Below are 20,491 nucleotides of genomic sequence, written 5' to 3'. Positions count from 1 at the left end.
TACATATCCTGTGGTAAGGCTGACATTGGGCAGTAGTGTGATTTGGCATTCCATTATTCTTGGAGTCCATGTTGGCCTCAGCCCAGGACACCATCACATACCTTTGCTGCTGTGTGTTTTGCTTTGCAGATGATGGCTGTTACCTCAGCATCTGCAATGTCAGGGGACCAGCAGTCTGCTGGGATAGATATTTTGCACTCGGGGGGGGGGGTGTTTGCACTGCACCTGTCAGGTTGTATGTTAGCAATATGTGTGTGTGTTTGGTATGTTGTTTGTAATATCTGTGTGATTTGGAGCATATCTGTGGATGCCCAACATGGTTCCTACCATCAGTTAGGTAAGCCTTGTGATTATCCTTAGTGTCCTGTACAATTTGTATCTTCATAGGTTCATGGGTTCATACTAGGCTATCCACCCTAGGGCATTAGTAAGCCTAGCCAGAGTGTGTGTGTCTTTCGTCACCCCTTGCTATGTTTCTATTATGGCCATTTATGAATTTCTTTACTGTGCCTCTGTCTGGTCATGACACAGTGAAGACCCCCAGTATACATGTACGATCATCCATCCACTTGGCAATATTCCTGTCCAGTGAGGGGCTCTGCCTAACATGGATTGGGATCCTGTTTCTGGGTGTGGGGAGCCTCTGTTTTATGTCTCTGTCCCTCCAGCACATCTTATTTCATTATGTGTTGAGGCTGACATCTGTCACTCCCACAGCTCCAATGGCTTTGATTTCCTGTGGTGGAGCATGTCCATTACTCCTGTGTTGGACATGGCCTTGTACAACAGACATACAATGCCTCTGTGTAGGCAGTCTGTGACTGCATTCAGCTGGGGTGTCTACAGCCAGGCAGCATATGACATATATTTCACACCCTTTATCCTCTTGGTGGGGTAACTATGAGGTCTTCCGAACCGCTGCAGGTGTCACGTACGGTACATCCCATATGAGTCATTGTACTAGATTATGGGTCTGATAAGGAACAGTACAGCGGCACAGTGACCTCTGTTGATGTAGATGTGAATCCTTTCATGATACGGTGTCCAATATCGACAATCTTCCTAGCCACATTGGCATTGTGAGTGTCACATGACAGATTACTGTTGACTTGTGTCCCTAGGTCCCTGATTACTCCTTGCATACATAATGGTTTGCCACCTATGTGGTAATTTGTGTGTACCTTGTCTGGTATTTGGTGGGACATTCATACTGTCCAGTGTCTTCAGGATGTCTGGGTGGAGTTCTTGTGTGTGAGAGTGTGGTCTGTCGCATGCTACAGACTGTACAGCAGTTTGGACTACACTTAGGTGCACATGGGTGGTCTCCGCTGCTTTGTGCATTGTCAGTTACCTGGCCATATGGGTGTCTGTGCTGCATATGGATACTTCCCCTCCTTTGATGTTTTGGTCCAGGTGTTGGGGCCATAACACATGATATGTGGTATAACCTAGTAGTGCTGGTGTGCTATCACTAGGCTTGCAGCAGGCTTCTGTCACTGCACAGACATCGATGTTCTCCATAATGGGAAGTGCCTCAGGGGCATGCACATTGCAGTTTACACATCTGGCATTGGTCAGCATTACCCTTATATTTCCTACCACTTATGTTTTCTAGGGTGGTGGGTAGTCTTTTTGGCCTTGCCTACATATGGCTCTATGGAGGTGGCAAAGGCCTTATCCAGTATCCAGACGCACAAGGGTAACAGGTGCAAGCCATCCCTAGAACAGCAGCATGGCTTGTCATGCTTGACATCTCAAGCAGAGAGACATTAGACCCTCTTGGACTGACAGCTATAACTGTGCCAGCTGTTAAACATGATCATTCTGTGTTTGTACTGTGGCATCATTCTTGGTGAGGGTTGGATGCTGCACACAGCCAGTGTCATACCGGCCTGGGGTACATACTCAAAGGGATCATCCATGTCTCTTTTCATGTAGACCAGGGAGGTACATCTCAGGTCATTCACACCAGCATGGACATTGAGTGCATCATATTTCTGCTTGCTTTGGGGTGACCTGCAAAAGGAGGGTGACTAGCAATAAATGTCAAGGATAACCACACCCCCATGTTGGTACCACAACTAGAAGCAGCATGGATTAGCCATGGTCAAATACCAATGGCTAAAACCGCCTCCCAGTATATAGCCTGCTGCAGACTACTGTCCTAATACCAGGAACTGCACCTGGCCTATGTTGGAATACATGAATATATCAAGCCCCCCAAACCACATTATATTGCTTGACTGAAAATACCCAGACATACACTGGGAGCATTATACTAGCACCAACACAGTAGGAGAAAAGTTCCCAGAATCATCCATAAACCAAAATGCCCAGGAACAACGTACCACTCCCACAAGAGGGGTACGCATACTGGATGTGATAATCAGCAAGATGTGTGCTGGATGGCAAGATGAGAAGTGTATCCCTCACTGGTAAGACCAGACCATAGAGTAATCACACTGGATATACACATCCCGATCCCAGTCCCTGGCCAGAATACCACAGTGAAAAACATGTGTAAAGCATAGGTTGCAGCCCTCCAAACTGATGTTGAATCCACAAAACTCCCTGTGCAACTGCAGAATATGGGACACACCGCAGAACATGTTATACAGGCATTCCATGAACACAGCCAGGAATGCTTGGAGTATGCAATCACAAATAACAACAACACACAATGCCATACATCCATGTTTTGTGGCTGTACAGCACAGTATGAGGTGTGACCTGGTAGTGTTAGGGTGCTGATGTGAGCCTTGACCCAGTTCTCTATTACAGGACTGGTATCTACATTCTCCATACTGTGTGCGTTTACACTGCACACATCTTGCTGTTTAGACTTCTGGCATTGGGTAGCATTACATCTAGGTTCCTATCCCTTGTGGTACCTATAAAGGTGGGTTTGTGTTTTGAGACTTACCTATTCAGGGCATGCTGTGGGTACTGACAGCCTTTGCCAGTATCCATGGGGCATGGAATGATAGGTGCACGCCACCCCTAGCAGGTGGTGCATCATGTCATGCTCCGCATGTCTTCCCAGCCTGAAACACCTTGGCTCCCCTTTGACTAACTGCATTACTTCAGCCAGTTATTGCACTTGATCATCCCATCGTCATTTTGTGGTTTCATACTTGGTGAGGGTGGATGTTAGTCAGGGTGCTCAGGTGTGCATATAGTACATGGTGTTACATTACTTAACACATGGCATTCATGCCTCAGGTGGTGCTGCAGGGCTGCCTCTGTCGGATGCGCATATTACACTTCCCTGTACATGTTTGTGAGCAGGTCATGTCATTTTAGGCATCCATGTTATTATTTGAGTGAGTCAGAGGGGGTATCATTCCCAGGGTTCCTACTGAGCCAGTGTATGTGCTATGTATTGCCTCTTTGCCAAGGCCAGGCCATACTGGCCACGCCTCCTTCTGCCTACTGGGGCAGGCTCGGGTTGTTCCTCCTCCGAGTCACGCTCTGCCTGTGATGGCCTTGGCAATGGTGGGGGGCTGTTTGGGAAAAAACAATTGCTATGCCCGTAGGTATGCACGACCAAACCAAATCCAAACCAAACACAGTAGGTCAGCAATGTTTATAGAAAGTCAGTCTCAAGGATTAAATGTAGAAAACTAATATTTTATTTAATAACAGACCGGTATTGGCAGAAATATGCCTTCATCAGTGTTTGAAGAACAGACATGAAAATTTCAATTTAGAATGCAAATAAATACCTAAAGCTTACAAATGAGCACACTGGTAAGCAATTACTCATGAATAATAAATGAGAGACCAAAAAGCAGTACATTCATGAGATCAAGCTACCAACTATTACAATAAAGAATCCAAAATTTGGAAGATATGTATATACAAAATAATGCATCATGGAAACAGTCAACACTGATTATAATAATAATCAGGCATAGAACATCCTGTAGGTATCATAAATATGTATGCAGATGTTCATATAAATCCTAAATAAATGCTTCAAAATATGTACAAAAATCTTGTATTAACATACATTTACTACTAAAAAGTACACACCAGTGTCCCTATTAAAAAAATATATAAATATATATATATATATATATATATATATATATATATATATATATATATATATATATATATATATATATATATATATATATATATATATATATATGTATACATATATATTAGTATCCTATATCTATATTCACATATATGTGATAATTAGGGATAACAAAAATTAAAGAAATAGAGCCATACCTGGTGTTATTTATGAATTCATCATAAAAATGTGGTTTACAGATGATCATTAAGTCCAGGTGAAGAAAGTGCACCCAGCCTAATAATCCAGTATTTGTCCTTGTGATCCAATATGCCATGCCACCCTTGTGTATTGCTGCGATCGCCAACTATTCTGTCAATGATCATGAACATGAATTATGCTTGTGGATGTTTAGAAACATGTCTGTAGAGGGCATTAGTTTCTTTTTTGTTTTTGATATCACTTCGATGTTCGTTAATACGTGTTCTTAACGGCCCAGATTTCTGGCCCACATAAAATGCCCCACAATGACAAGATGCCAGATAGACAACCCAATTGCTGCTACAATTTCCAAAGATTTTGCACTCATATACTTTACTAGTATTGCGACTAGAAAAATGCTTAGATTTATTGATCTGTTTGCAGGATCCACAATGTCCACATGGATAGTTGCCCAGCAACTCATGTCCTGTTATAGTTAGTTGTCTGTGGATGGCTCCACCACTTCCAATGTGTTTATAGTGTGAAAATAAGGACCCCAATGTTTTCCCTTTTCTATATGAAAACTGACAATGTTCTCCCAAGATACATCTAAGTTGTTCATTGGCCAAAAGAATGTTCCAATGTTTATTAATCGTATCCCTGATAGCATAATAGTTCCTGCTATATGTAGTTATGAATCTGATAGTAGAGTTTCCTGTATCTTCAGACCAAACCTTATAATCCAACAATGTTTTCCTATTCATCTGTAATGATCGTGTCCATGCATTGTTAATATCTTCAAGTCTGTATCCTCTGTTCGTAAATCTACGACAAAGATCAAGACTGGCATCATCATAGTCCATTTTATTTGAACTTAGGCGTTTCATCCGCATAAATTGTCACACTGGGATATTTTTTATGGTATGGCGTGGGTGCATGCTGGAAGCATGTAATAAGGTGTTGTATTGGGGGTATTTACGAAAAACAGACATGGTCAATGTGTGGTCTGGATTTCTGGAGATAGTCACATCCAGAAAATTGATGGTTTGCAAATCAAATGTAATGGCAAATTCAATACCCCAAATGTTGTCATTTAGATATTCAACAAATTCCCGTAGATATCCAGCATCTGCACGCCATACCAACCAGCAGTCATCTAGGTACCTACTCCAAATGTCCATTTCAACCAAATATATATTATGGGAATCATCACAAATCATGCATTCCTCAAAAATGCCATGAACAAATCGGCGTAGATGGGAGCGAAAGAGGCACCCATGGCTGTACCTTGGAGCTGCCAGTAACATTGACCTTGGAAGTAGAAGACATTTTTGTTTAAAACATGTTCCGTCATACAGATAAGTAATGTGGTGAATCCAGATATATATAGTCCAGCCTTATCTAACCAAAATTTGAGAGCTTGTAGGCCAGCCCAATGTGGTATGCTGGTATATAAAGATTTAACATCTAATGAGCACATTAGCCATCCAGGCTCCAATTGTGTGTCCTCAATAATTTTGAGGAATTGCGTAGTGTCCTGTAGCCTTGCCCGTATCAACCCCAAAACTGGTTTAAGATAATATGTGAGGAAAGCAGATAAGGGTTCTGTTAGGGATCCAATACCCGAAACTATTGGTCTACCCAGAGGGTTAGTTATTGATTTATGTATTTTGGGTAATAAATATAAAATTTGTTTACGAGGATCCTTGACAGAAAGTTGAGAAACACAGCCCTTGGAAATAATACCTTCCTCACAAGCTAAAGTTAAAAAAGAATCAATTTATTTTTTAAAAATAGGAGTGGGGTCAATGGGCATGTGCATGCAACATGCACTATTGGAAAGCTGGGATAAACCTTCTTGCAGGTAGTCACTCATATTTTGAACCACCACTGCCCCACCTTTGTCCACTGATAATATAACAATATCTTTGTTGTTACGTAATTGTTGAAGGGCAGTGTTCTCCTGTTGTGACAGGTTATGTCCCAACATGGTATGTCCAAGATTATGAAAATGTAGGTCCCTAAAGACCAACTGCATGAAGATGGATACGTGCTTGTTCATAGGTGGCTGGAAGTTAGATTTACCAAATCTAAATTCATTAGATCTTTGAGTTACATTATCTGTAAAAAACAACTTAAGATTTAAGCTTCTACAAAAGTTAGTAATGTCAGTGACTATATGATACCAATCAGAAAAAAAGTCAGGTATAAAATTTAACCCTTTATTCAAAAGACTATGTTGATCACAGGACAAACTAACATTTGACAAGTTCAAAACATTGTGGATAGGTTGTTGAGATTGATTTACACAAGAAAGTTCTGGATTAATTCCTCCAGGGAGTGTTCTAATGGATCTTTTTTGTGTTTTCTACCCCCTCTGTGCCTTGAACCATGTCTAAAGGGATATTTTTGTTGGTTTTCTTTCGATGAGGTGAGTCCCTTTCCCTAGTGCTGTCATAATCTGTTGGAGAGGACTCCTCTCCTGATGTACTATTATAGGGCCTTTTCCTATTCTTTAATATAGATCTCGGTCTCTTCCTGGTGTGGTTAGGGTTGGAGCCCTGGCTGGATTCCGCAAATCTTACTGAGCGATTAAGCTCAAAGGGGCGTCCCCTCTGATAATCAGAGAAATCTCTGTGAAATTTTTTGATTTTCCTCACTTTAATAACTTTTTCATGACTTGTCAATTCTTTTGATAATCTCTGTAGATTATCTTTAAATTTGGGGAGTGTTTCAAATTTTTTGCAATCTAAGCATGACTTTTTGACCTCCTGAATGTTTGTATCAACTATCCTTTTATAATATTGTAAGAGAAGGTTCACAAATAACATGGACCCAATTTGTAAGGCTTCCTTCCAATCACTACTCAATTTTTCATCAGGTCTGCCTACCAGAGGTTGGAGCTTTATTCGTAACCCCCTAGGAGTAATATTCTTGTTGGAATATGCTCTGAATAATTTGAGATGCCATATGTTGGCCCTAAGGTTTTTAAGGCCTTTAGTAAGTGAATGGAAGCATAGATCACAGTCCGAGGATCTTTGTTGCTCAGTATTATTAGGATTATTGCCTGGTGAGGTATGGATCCCAAAGACACAAATGTCCTCCCGATCGGCACATAAACCAGAAAGTATGCTTTCAAGGTCCATGCTGTGACAAATACCAATTGCACCAAATTGACAATAATATCTAAAAAATTGATTAACAAGCCAGAAAAAGCTAATTATTAAATCCAATTGGAGCAGACGTCAGTCAAGGAGACCCAAAACCACACCAACAGAAGGTCCAATGATCTGTAAAAAGCCCCCAATCCAATACTGGGATTGGATAATTTGTGACAGTGTAGAAAAAGTATATATGTATAGCACTTTTATATGACCACCTAAATAAAGCACAGAAATTGTTACCAACTACTGTCTGAATAAACAAGGATAACCACAAAAAATATTGAATATGAATTTAGAGAACAATTCAAACCTAATAAAAGAGCGGACAAACACTGCCTAAAAAGTAATATAAACTACCAGCTGTTTGTGATGACACCGAAGCGAGAAAAACACAGAAATCAGTGACTGTAACTGGTTATACAAAAATACTGTCAACCAGCAAAATTACAATATTAACAAGTGTGTTCCCAGAATATGACTCATCAGTTGGTACACTGTCAGAGAAATATCTACCAACAATCTTATACAAAAAAGGCCAACTCACATATGTAGCCAGACTGTCCCAAGTATGTAACTGAGTATCTAAATATTAGTACACAGTTCAGTATTCAAGACTATTATAGTATATTGGTAAACATATCAAGGTGGTAATCAAAAAATATTGTTGACCACAAGAAACTGAGTAAGCTCAGCCTATATTGTTCATTGACCCCTGCTAATTTAATATATATAATAAACAGCCATTGAATATTCGAATAAGACAGTTGCCCACATCCATATATTGTATCACCAAACTATCTTATACAGAAATGACCAACTCACATAAGTAACAAGACTGTCCCAAGTTATGGAACTGAATGTCTAAATATTAAACCACAGTTAAATATTCAAGACCATATTAGTATATTTGTAGATATGTCAAGGTGGTAATCAAACATTATTGTTGACCACAAGAAGCTAAGTAAGCTCAGCATATATTGTTCATTTACCCCTGCTGACGTAATGTATATAATACACAGCCATCAAATATTCAAATGAAACAGTTGCCCACATCCATATATTGTTACACCAAACAGGTGTTACTATGCAGGAAAAATTTTTCAATAATAAACTATATTTATAAATAACAGACCAAAGAGAATGTTTTGGTCCAATAACAGAAATGTGCCTGTGAGGTGTTCGCTCCAACCACTAAATATACTGTTGTAATTATATAAATATCAGTTAAGTAACTCCACAAATTCCAAAAGATTGCTCCGTTGATATAATGAAAAGAGCTTATAATTATTTGGTGTTACTGCTCTGTCCTGGTAATTCAAAAAGCACCATTATCCATTTAACAAGTCCCTGCAATAGTATGCAAAATAGTATGTTAATAATATGTGCCAATGGAGTTTAAAACAGAAAGATATATATAAAAAAAAGAAAAATAAAGAAACAGTTAGCACCAAATTCTAAATAAATAAGGTCCAAAATGGTATCCTCATAGATATTGTCCCAAAATAGGATTTATCCTGTTCCACGCTAATCGATGACAACAAGTCATTAGCATTCACCATGTAGTATCTTCGTTTGTAGTCAAATGATGGATTCAACCAAAATGTCATGCCAAAAGCAGAAAAATATAGAAAAAAATGATGGAAAGTACCTTAAAATGTCCGTCGCATGTGCGAATATGCAAAAAACAGACACGCAATAAACTCCAAAGACCTGAATGTTCCCAACAATTACTTATAGATATCCAAGTCCACCAGCATACCTTATTGAAATGTTGTAGAAAACACAATGTATGATCGAAATTCACATAAGTAGATAAATACCCACTGCGTAGGAAATCCTACTGAATAAAAATGGTCGAGTACTCCACCAATACACAGGCCCAACTGCAAGTCATGTATTAAGCATCATAGCTTGTATCCCAAAAGAAATGCTTACAACTGCATAACGCAAAAAAAGATTGCCTGTTACTTCCAAAATCACTCATCCAACCTGTAAGATGTTAAAAGAATGTGTAATCCATAATACGATCAGGAGAGGAGTCCACTGCTCACAGATAATAGCAGACAATCCATAGGTCCCACAGCACAGCTCAAAAATCAGGGAAAAACCAATTGCTATGCCCGTAGGTATGCACGACCAAACCAAATCCAAACCAAACACAGTAGGTCAGCAATGTTTACAGAAAGTCAGTCTCAAGGATTAAACGTAGAAAACTGATATTTTATTTAATAACAGACCGGTTTCGGCAGAAATATGCCTTCATAAGTGTTTGAAGAACAGACATGAAAATTTCAATTTAGAATGCAAATAAATACCTAAAGCTTACCAATGAGCACACTGGTAAGCAATTACTCATGAATAATAAATGAGAGACCAAAAAGCAGTACATTAATGAGATCAAGCTACCAACCATTACAATAAAGAATCCAAAATTTGGAAGATATGTATATACAAAATAATGCATCATGGAAACAGTCAACACTGATTATAATAATAATCAGGCATAGAACATCCTGTAGGTATCATAAATATGTATGCAGATGTTCATATAAATCCTAAATAAATGCTTCAAAATATGTACAAAAATCTTATATTAACATACATTTACTACTAAAAAGTACACACCAGTGTCCCTATTAAAAAATTATATAAATATATATATATGTATACATATATATTAGTATCCTATATCTATATTCACATATATGTGATAATTAGGGATAACAAAAAATTAAAGAAATAGAGCCATACCTGGTGTTATTTATGAATTCATCATAAAAATGTGGTTTACAGATGATCATTAAGTCCAGGTGAAAAAAGTGCACCCAGCCTAATAATCCAGTGTTTCTCCTTGTGATCCAATATGCCATGCCACCCTTGTGTATTGCTGCGATCGCCAACTATTCTGTCAATGATCATGAACATGAATTGTGCTTGTGGATGTTTAAAAACATGTCTGTAGAGGGCATTAGTTTCTTTTTTGTTTTTGATATCACTTCGATGTTTGTTAATACGTGTTCTTAACGGCCTAGATGTCTGGCCCACATAAAATGCCCCACAATGACACGATGCCAGATAGACAACCCAATTGCTGCTACAATTTCCAAAGATTTTGCACTCATATACTTTACTAGTATTGCGACTAGAAAAATGCTTAGACTTATTGATCTGTTTGCAGGATCCACAATGTCCACATGGATAGGTGCCCAGCAACTCATGTCCTGTTATTGTTAGTTGTCTGTGGATGGCTCCACCACTTCCAATGTGTTTATAGTGTGAAAATAAGGACCCCAATGTTTTCCCTTTTCTATATGAAAACTGACAATGTTCTCCCAAGATACATCTAAGTTGTTCATTGGCCAAAAGAATGTTCCAATGTTTATTAATCGTATCCCTGATAGCATAATATTTCCTGCTATATGTAGTTATGAATCTGATAGTAGAGTTTCCTGTATCTTCAGACCGATCCTTATAATCCAACAATATTTTCCTATTCATCTGTGATGATCGTGTCCATGCATTGTTAATATCTTCAAGTCTGTATCCTCTATTCGTGAATCTACGACAAAGATCAAGACTGGCATCATCATAGTCCATTTTATTTGAACTTAGGCATTTCATCCGCATAAGTTGTGACACTGGGATATTTTTATGGTATGGCGTGGGTGCATGCTGGAAGCATGTAATAAGGTGTTGTATTGGGGTATTTATGAAACACAGACTTGGTCAACGTGTGGTCTGGATTTCTGGAGATAGTCACATCCAGAAAATTGATGGTTTGCAAATCAAATGTAATGGCAAATTCAATACCCCAAATGTTGTCATTTAGATATTCAACAAATTCCCGTAGATATCCAGCATCTGCACGCCATACCAACCAGCAGTCATCTAGGTACCTACGCCAAATGTCCATTTCAACCAAATATATATTATGGGAATCATCATAAATCATGCATTCTGCAAAAAATGCCATGAACAAATCGGCGTAGATGGGAGCGAAAGAGGCACCCATGGCTGTACCTTGGAGCTGCCAGTAACATTGACCTGGGAAGTAGAAGACATTTTTGTTTAAAACATGTTCCGTCATACAGATAAGTAATGTGTTGAATCCAGATGTATATAGTCTAGCCTTATCTAACCAAAATTTGAGATCTTGTAGGCCAGCCCAATGTTGTATGCTGGTATATAAAGATTTAACATCTAATGAGCACATTAGCCATCCAGGCTCCAATTGTGTGTCCTCAATAATTTTGAGGAATTGCGTAGTGTCCTGTAGCCTTGCCCGTATCAATCCCAAAACTGGTTTAAGATAATATGTGAGGAAAGCAGATAAGGGTTCTGTTAGGGATCCAATACCCAAAACTATTGGTCTACCCGGAGGGTTAGTTATTGATTTATGTATTTTGGGTAATAAATATAAAATTTGTTTATGAGGATCCTTCACAGAAAGTTGAGAAACACAGCCCTTGGAAATAATACCTTCCTCACAAGCTAAAGTTAAAAAAGAATCAATTTCTTTTTTAAAAATAGGAGTGGGGTCAATGGGCATGTGCATGTAACATGCACTATTGGAAAGCTGGGATAAACCTTCTTGCAGGTAGCCACTCATATTTTGAACCACCACTGCCCCACCTTTGTCCGCTGATAATATAACAATATCTTTGTTGTTACGTAATTGTTGAAGGGCAGTGTTCTCCTGTTGTGACAGGTTATGTCCCAACATGGTATGTCCAAGATTATGAAACTGTAGGTCCCTAAAGACCGACTGCATGAAGATGGATACGTGCTTGTTCATAGGTGGCTGGAAGTTAGATTTACCAAATCTAAATTCATTAGATCTTTGAGTTACATTATCTGTAAAAAACAACTTAAGATTTAAGCTTCTACAAAAGTTAGTAATGTCAGTGACTATATGATACTCATCAGAAAAAAAGCCAGGTATAAAATTTAACCCTTTATTCAAAAGACTCTGTTGATCACAGGACAAACTAACATTTGACAAGTTCAAAACATTGTGGATAGGTTGTTGAGATTGATTTACACAAGAAAGTTCTGGATTAATTCCTCCAGGGAGTGTTCTAATTGATCTTTTTTTGTGTATTCTACCCCCTCTGTGCCTTGAACCATGTCTAAAGGGATATTTTTGTTGGTTTTCTTTCGATGAGGTGAGTCCCTTTCCCCAATGCTGTCATAATCTGTTGGAGAGGACTCCTCTCCTGATGTACTATTATAGGGCCTTTCCCTATTCTTTAATATACATCTCGGTCTTTTCCTGGTGTGGTTAGGGTTGGAGCCCTGGCTGGTTTCCACAAATCTTACTGAGCGATTAAGCTCAAAGGGGCGTCCCCTCTGATAATCAGAGAAATCTCTGTGAAATTTTTTGATTTTCCTCTCTTTAATAACTTTTTCATGACTTGTCAATTCTTTTGATAATCTCTGTAGATTATCTTTAAATTTGGGGAGTGTTTCAAATTTTTTGCAATCTAAGCATGACTTTTTGACCTCCTGAATGTTTGTATCAACTATCCTTTCATAATATTGTAAGAGAAGATTCACAAATAACATGGACCCGATTTGTAAGGCTTCCTTCCAATCACTACTCAATTTTTCATCAGGTCTGCCTACCAGAGGTTGGAGCATTATTCGTAAACCCCTAGGAGTAATATTCTTGCTGGAATATGCTCTGAATAATTTGAGATGCCATATGTTGGCCCTAATGTTTTTAAGGCCTTTAGTAAGTGAATGGAAGCATAGATCACAGTCCGAGGATCTTTGTTGCTCAGTATTATTAGGATTATTGCCTGGTGAGGTATGGATCCCAAAGACACAAATGTCCTCCCGATCGGCACATAAACCAGAAAGTATGCTTTCAAGGTCCATGCTGTGACAAATACCAATTGCACCAAATTGACAATAATATCTAAAAAATTGATTGACAAGCCAGAAAAAGCTAATTGTTAAATCCAATTGGAGCAGAAGTCAGTCAAGGAGACCCAAAACCACACCAACAGAAGGTCCAATGATCTGTAAAAAGCCCCCAATCCAATACTGGGATTGGATAATTTGTGACAGTGTAGAAAAAGTATATATGTATAGCAGTTTTATATGACCACCTAAATAAAGCACAGAAATTGTTACCAACTATTGTCTGAATAAACAAGGATAACCACAAAAAATATTGAATATGAATTTAGAGAACAATTCAAACCTAATAAAAGAGCGGACAAACACTGCCTAAAAAGTAATATAAACTACCAGCTGTTTGTGATGACGCCGAAGTGACAAAAACACAGAAATCAGTGACTGTAACTGGTTATACAAAAATACTGTCAAGCAGCAAAATTACAATATTAACAAGTGTGTTCCCAGAATATGGCTCCTCAGTTGGTACACTGTCAGAGAAATATCTACCAACAATCTTATACAAAAAAGGACAACTCACATATGTAGCCAGACTGTCCCAAGTATGTAACTGAGTATCTAAATATTAGTACACAGTTCAGTATTCAAGACTATTATAGTATATTGGTAAACATGTCAAGGTGGTAATCAAAAAAATATTGTTGACCACAAGAAGCTGAGTAAGCTCAGCCTATATTGTTCATTGACCCCTGCTAATTTAATATATATAATAAACAGCCATTGAATATTTGAATAAGACAGTTGCCCACATCCATATATTGTATCACCAAACTATCTTATACAGAAATGACCAACTCACATAAGTAACAAGACTGTCCCAAGTTATGGAACTGAATGTCTAAGTATTAAACCACAGTTAAATATTCAAGACCATATTAGTATATTTGTAGATATGTCAAGGTGGTAATCAAACATTATTGTTGACCACAAGAAGCTAAGTAAGCTCAGCATATATTGTTCATTTACCCCTGCTGATGTAATGTATATAATACACAGCCATCAAATATTCAAATGAAACAGTTGCCCACATCCATATATTGTTACACCAAACAGGTGTTACTATGCAGGAAAAATGTTTCAATAATAAACTATATTTATATATAACAGACCAAAGAGAATGTTTTGGTCCAATAACAGAAATGTGCCTGTGAGGTGTTCGCTCCAACCACTAAATATACTGTTGTAATTATATAAATATCAGTTAAGTAACTCCACAACTTCCAAAAGATTGCTCCTTTGATATAATGAAAAGAGCTTATAATTATTTGGTGTTACTGCTCTGTCCTGGTAATTCAAAAAGCACCATTATCCATTTAACAAGTCCCTGCAATAGTATGCAAAATAGTATGTTAATAATATGTGCCAATGGAGTTTAAAACAGAAAAACATATATAAAAAAAGAAAAATAAAGAAACAGCACCAAATTCTAAATAAATAAGGTCCAAAATGGTATCCTCATAGATATTGTCCCAAATATTTGGCCCAGCCCTATGCTGGTCCTGCTACAGCTGTTTTCGCAAGATCATATTATGTAGCATAGCACATACCATGACAATTTGGGTACATGTAGTTGGTGTGTACTGCAAGGCTCCACCAGATGTGTCCAGACACCAGAACCGTTACTTGAGCAGCCCAAACACACGCTCTTTTACATTACATGTTTGTGCATGTGCCTCATTATGGCATTCCTGTTCAGGTGTGTGTGCGTTTCTGATGGGTGTCATCAGCCATGGCTCCAGTGCATAACCTGCATCCCCCACTAGGTGTCCATGTGGGATGTCCCCATTGGCAAATGTCTGGTACAGCTGTGTCAAATGCCAGATGTGGGAATCGTGGTAACTCCCAGGTCAGCCAGCACACACATTCATTATTATGCCCTGGGCATCACACATGACCTGGCAGTTGATGGAGGGGAAGCCCTTGTGGTTAATGTAGGCCCTAACCCGCTCACCGGCTGGTGCTTTGATGCATATGTGCGTGCAGTCTATTGCACCCACTACCTCGGGGTATTCCGCTATTTGCTGGAAGAGACGCAAATTGCTGGCCAATACCTCACGGGCATTGGGGAAATATACATGATCACCGACATGTGCTGACATGGCATCCAGGAACTGGTGCAGTACCCTGGAGGCTGATGCCTGTGATATCCCCATCATATTGCCAGTTGGTCTCTGGAAGGTACCTGTTGCTAGTATTCTTAGGCCAACACATACCTTGGTTTCCACTGGGATGGGTTACCCTCTGTTGGTTCTGTGTGTGAGGCGTGGCCTGCACAGCTCAACAATTTGCTGCAGGAGCTCTCTGTCCACTCTATAGCACTCTACTATCTCCAGCTCATGTAACCCATGGTAGGTGACCCTGGGCCTGTACACTCTTCTCTGTCTCCTCACTGTGGGTTGTCTGGCACCATCTGCATTGTCACCACCCTCAGCAAGTTGCCTATGTCTCATTATGACAGCTATGGCAGCCCCTAACATTTCTGCTCTGAGTGAAGCTTTTTCAGTTTTCACTTCTATTAGGTTACTTCTGTCTTGCAGTGTCTCTTAAGAGAAACATCCTGCACTACTGTTTGCAGAGTTTTAAGTGCTGGGCTGGGCTACTATTCTGCCTGTGTAATTGCCTGCTTCTAATTGTTTTCACCTGCTAGCTTCAGCAGTTATCCCTGCTAGCTTCCTATTAATTCTGTTCTTCCTTTTTCCTTTCTGTTTCCTTAGGGGGGAGCAACGTGCATACCAGCAGAAACACGCTCACAGTGGCTTACACACTTGCACACATGCTTACACGGTTCAGAATCTACTTATTCGGGTTAAAACGCGCGCACACCCACGCAAACACTGTTACACGTCTGCCAACAGCCTCCAACATGCTCAGCCTGCCCTACACGCACGCACACCAGCGCAAACAGTGTTAAACATCTCCCAGCACGCTCCCACATGCTCAGTCTGCCTTACACACACGCACACTGCCCTACTCACGCTTCATGGCGTGCACACGTGCGCATGCACACCAAGCAAGAAACTTTGGTGTAAGTAATAGTGTACACCTTCCATTTCTTGACTTTCCCTGACTTATCTAGTGGCACACCTCTTTCCATGATCTGTGTCTGTCATCTGTCATGTTACACTGACCTCCAATGAACTGCATTTCTTTCTACCATTCCCCCCTGTGATGTCACCTATCTCCTACTCTATTCCTCCCCCTTATGTATCTCTTACACTACTCAGACTGTGCTCATTTGCTAAGTGACTGTGAGATTCAGTATCCTAACCCTTATTTACATGAGATTGCCTACTAATGCTTAGTTACATGTCTTAGACTCAGCTTCCCCCCTTAGCAACCGCTACACGGTGGCCATGTTGTTTTTGGTCTGCTGGTCCCTGCATTGTCATTCCATGTATTGCATGAAACCCACATTTGTGGGTTTATAACCTTCTTTTTATGTTTTATACAGCGCAGCCGTTTGGGCCGCGCTGGGTTTAAAAATTATATTTTTATTATTTTTGCATCGAGTTACCTTGCCAATGGCCACATATTTGGCCATTGGCATGCTGCCTGAGACATATGCACCCTTTATTTGGAGCTGACATGGCTCCGTTGTGGAATTTGCAGAAACGTACTCAGTTGTCAACTGAGTACATTTCTGCAGCTAAAACTTCTCTTACACGGACTGGTTTCTGCTTCGTGGATTGCTAATATACCTCATTTGCATACCTTTCGGCTGCAAGTGAGGTATTTAGCATGTCCACGCCCAGTCCATGTAAGAGACGTTTTAGCTGGTCTCTTACACGGAGTTTAGGGCTGTTCCTGGATCGCGAGGCTTGCATGGAGTGTTAGACGTCTCTTACACTCCGTGCAAGCCTTCGTGAATCCTGCCCATTGTGATTTCATGACATTTCAGTTATAACTGAAGGCATAACTCTCAACTTTATAGTAAAGACTGACAAGCCTTGCCAGAAACTTTTAATTGGCTAAAGTAGTTACCAAACTTCAAGATAAAAGAGTAGACAACAATAACTTTACTCAAAAGTGTTGCATAACAGTACTAAGGTACAAGCAGAAGACAGAGTCCATATGACTTGAAGATGACTAGTTACTCCCCAGGAAATATCCTCTACCACTTAGCCCACCACTGTTAATAAAGCACGGGTCCTCACTGCTCTCTCCAGGGCTAAACACACTACAGCAATGAGCCCTGATAACATCCAGGGATGCCTCCAATTTATTTTGAAAATTGACCGCTCTGGCCCACTAAAATGTCTATTCAGCCACAGCCTCCAGCCAGGATTTGTGTCTTGGAAATGCAGAACTGCAGTGGTCATCCCTCTAGATAATGGTGGACCATCAACAGACCCAGGGAACTACAGACCCATACGTTGGACTAATATTATATGCAAGGCCATGGAAAAAGTTATAATGGCTCTAATAAATACATAGGAAATCTTCAAACACTGGACCCATCCTAGTTTAGTTTTGTCAGTGGTAGGTCACACCTACTAAACCCAGTGGACTACCTTGAAAAGGCCACTTGAGCCATGCATGATGCGCAAAAAAGGTGCATACTGCCTACCTTGACCTTGTAAAGGCTTTCAACACATTACTTCACTTAGGTATCATAGATAAACTAAAAAATGTATACATAAATGTCTATGTAACCGGATGGATAGTCAAATGGCTTATGGATGGGACACAAAGTTAGGGTGGGGGAATCCACCTCCACCAATAGGCCTGTTACTAATGGTGTTCCACATAACTGAGCACTTTGGGCTCTCCTGTTTGGAATACACTTCTCTGAATTCATAGCAAAAAATGCACAAACTTGCACACAAAGACACCCATCCTTCAAAATTCACCGACCATAATCCACTGCATAAAAAAAGCTCGCCCAGAACTTGGAATGCTTTAGTGATCCCAAATTTTTTCTCACCAACACAACTAAAGCTACACTCGCTACTACTTAGCACCTCCCCTCACTAGTTTATGGATCACCCATTTTTACTAACTCCCAGGCAGCATAAAAAGCAAAATTTGAGCAGTGCTATAACAAAGTGGCTAAATTTGCAGCAAATGCTCCTTTCAGGACCCACTTCTGTATAGCACTGAAAGCCTACTAACCCATCAACTTAACATCTACAGAGCTTCTTCCCACCTACAACATTAGCTAGCTTTCATCTGCTTGTCTAGCACTTCTTTTTGCAGCTTTTCCCGGTTAGGGGTCGCCACAGTGGATCACCTGTCTGCTCATGATTGGCAGTGGAGTTTTACGGTGTCGAGTTGATAGCCCGCCGCCCATCCTTCCACAGAAGACACACACACACACACACACACACACACACACACACACACACACACACACACACACACACACACACACACACACACACACACACACTCATGCCTAGGGCCAATTTAGAGTGTCCAATCCATCTACAGCATGTGTTTGGGATGTGGGAGGAAACCGGAGCACCTGGTGGAAATGCACACGACCACAGGGAGGACATGCAGACTCTGCACAGAAGGCACCCCAGCCAAGGATCGAACTAGAGAACCCCTTGCTGTGAGGTGGCAACGCTAGCTGCTGAATACCATTTTATACAACTGTTTGTACTCCATCACTATGATGCAGTGAGGAAAAACATTTCTGTTCACAACCCTATCAAATCTGCAGGGCATGATCTGTATTTATACCATGTTTCTAAAGCCTGGGACTTCTTAACTATATCCATCAGATCAATATCCTCCCTCCAGTCCAATAAAAAAAAATTTGAAATAGTTCTTAGCCAAAGTCTGCCTCTGTTTTTGTTCAGCCTCAGGATATCAATATTTCTAAATATGAACAAGTCCCGATTCATACCTTATATCTCTCCTTACTCCCTCTTTTGACTCACTTCCTAACTTTATGTTGAAATGTAATAACTTATTTCCCCTAACTTCATATTGCAATTCCTGTATGCATTATACTAGTTTACCTTTTACTTCTAAAAACTGTCTAAAATTATACAAGTTGTCTTTGTTTTAACTAATTTTGTCATATTATGCCCAATTTTGGTATAATTATTTAAACTGTAGATGTTTTGTTTTATTGTCAAGGCTTTTAAAATTGTTTTGAAAATGTTTTTGAAATGCTGTGGAACTTTTCTCCCTGGGCCTCCAATAAAAATAGACACCTACACAGTGGGCAGGATTCACAAAGCCTCCGTGTAAGAGTTATAACTCATACACGGAGGCTGCAATTAAACGGAGTGATGTCAGCATGCTCTGCATATTCATGAGAGCATGCTGAATCACACCTAAGGCTAACACGGTCCATGTAAGACAGTTGGGGGCATGTCCGTAGGCCGAGCCCTGTAAGCGGACACACCCCCAGAAGAGGAAAAGTGCCCAAAGTAAACACCCATGACAGAGACCATGGAAATGTGAATAAACATAACACAACACATGCCCCCACAGACTACGAACATAAAATGTACAAATGAACATCTCATAATTGTAAAGATGTTTAACCATGAGTGCGCTCGTTTGCGCGGGCGTGCCCGTAGCGCAGCTACAGTTAGCAGTCAGTGGGAAAGCATATAAGAACTAAATATGCAAAGTAAACCAAGAAGCAATAGCGTAGCAGTAGAAATGTTGGCTGAAGAGCAGGCATTCATGGTTCGAGCCCCCACAACACCAATTTTTATTTTTAAAAAAATAAGCACGAAACAAGTCCCTGACAAATATGTACACATAAAATCACATTTTATGTAAAATGTAATGAAATAGCCCATTTATATTGAAGAAATGTGAGGTAACAAAGCAATAAAAAATGCCAGATGTGCCCATAGCTGAGCTACAGTTTAACAGGGTGAGTGCATCTGCCCGTAGGTGAGCAGTGGTTTAACTGGTGCAAAATGAGTGCCCATAGCTGAGCAGTGGTTTAACACGCTGAATCTATGTGCCCCAGCTGAGCTGAGCGTAATATGAGTGTCGATAGCCAAATGAGGCTTAAACCAGCGTACCCTGTTTGCGCGGAGCTGCGCACCACGCAAACAAGCTAACCGATGGGCAACGTTGAGCAAGCCGTATCAAAACTGCCTTTACACAGACACACCCCTCAGCTTGTCTAGACAGTCATAAAAAATAAGAAGTAGTGGCCAGGTTCGAACCCAGGATACTATACACCATAGTCAAGGTACCAAACCAC

This window comes from Protopterus annectens, chromosome 6.part0 (assembly GCF_019279795.1).
Source record: "Protopterus annectens isolate FY-2018-M chromosome 6.part0, PAN1.0, whole genome shotgun sequence".
Classification (NCBI taxonomy): Eukaryota; Metazoa; Chordata; order Ceratodontiformes; family Protopteridae; genus Protopterus; species Protopterus annectens.
Note: the sequence above shows the minus strand (reverse complement) of the source record.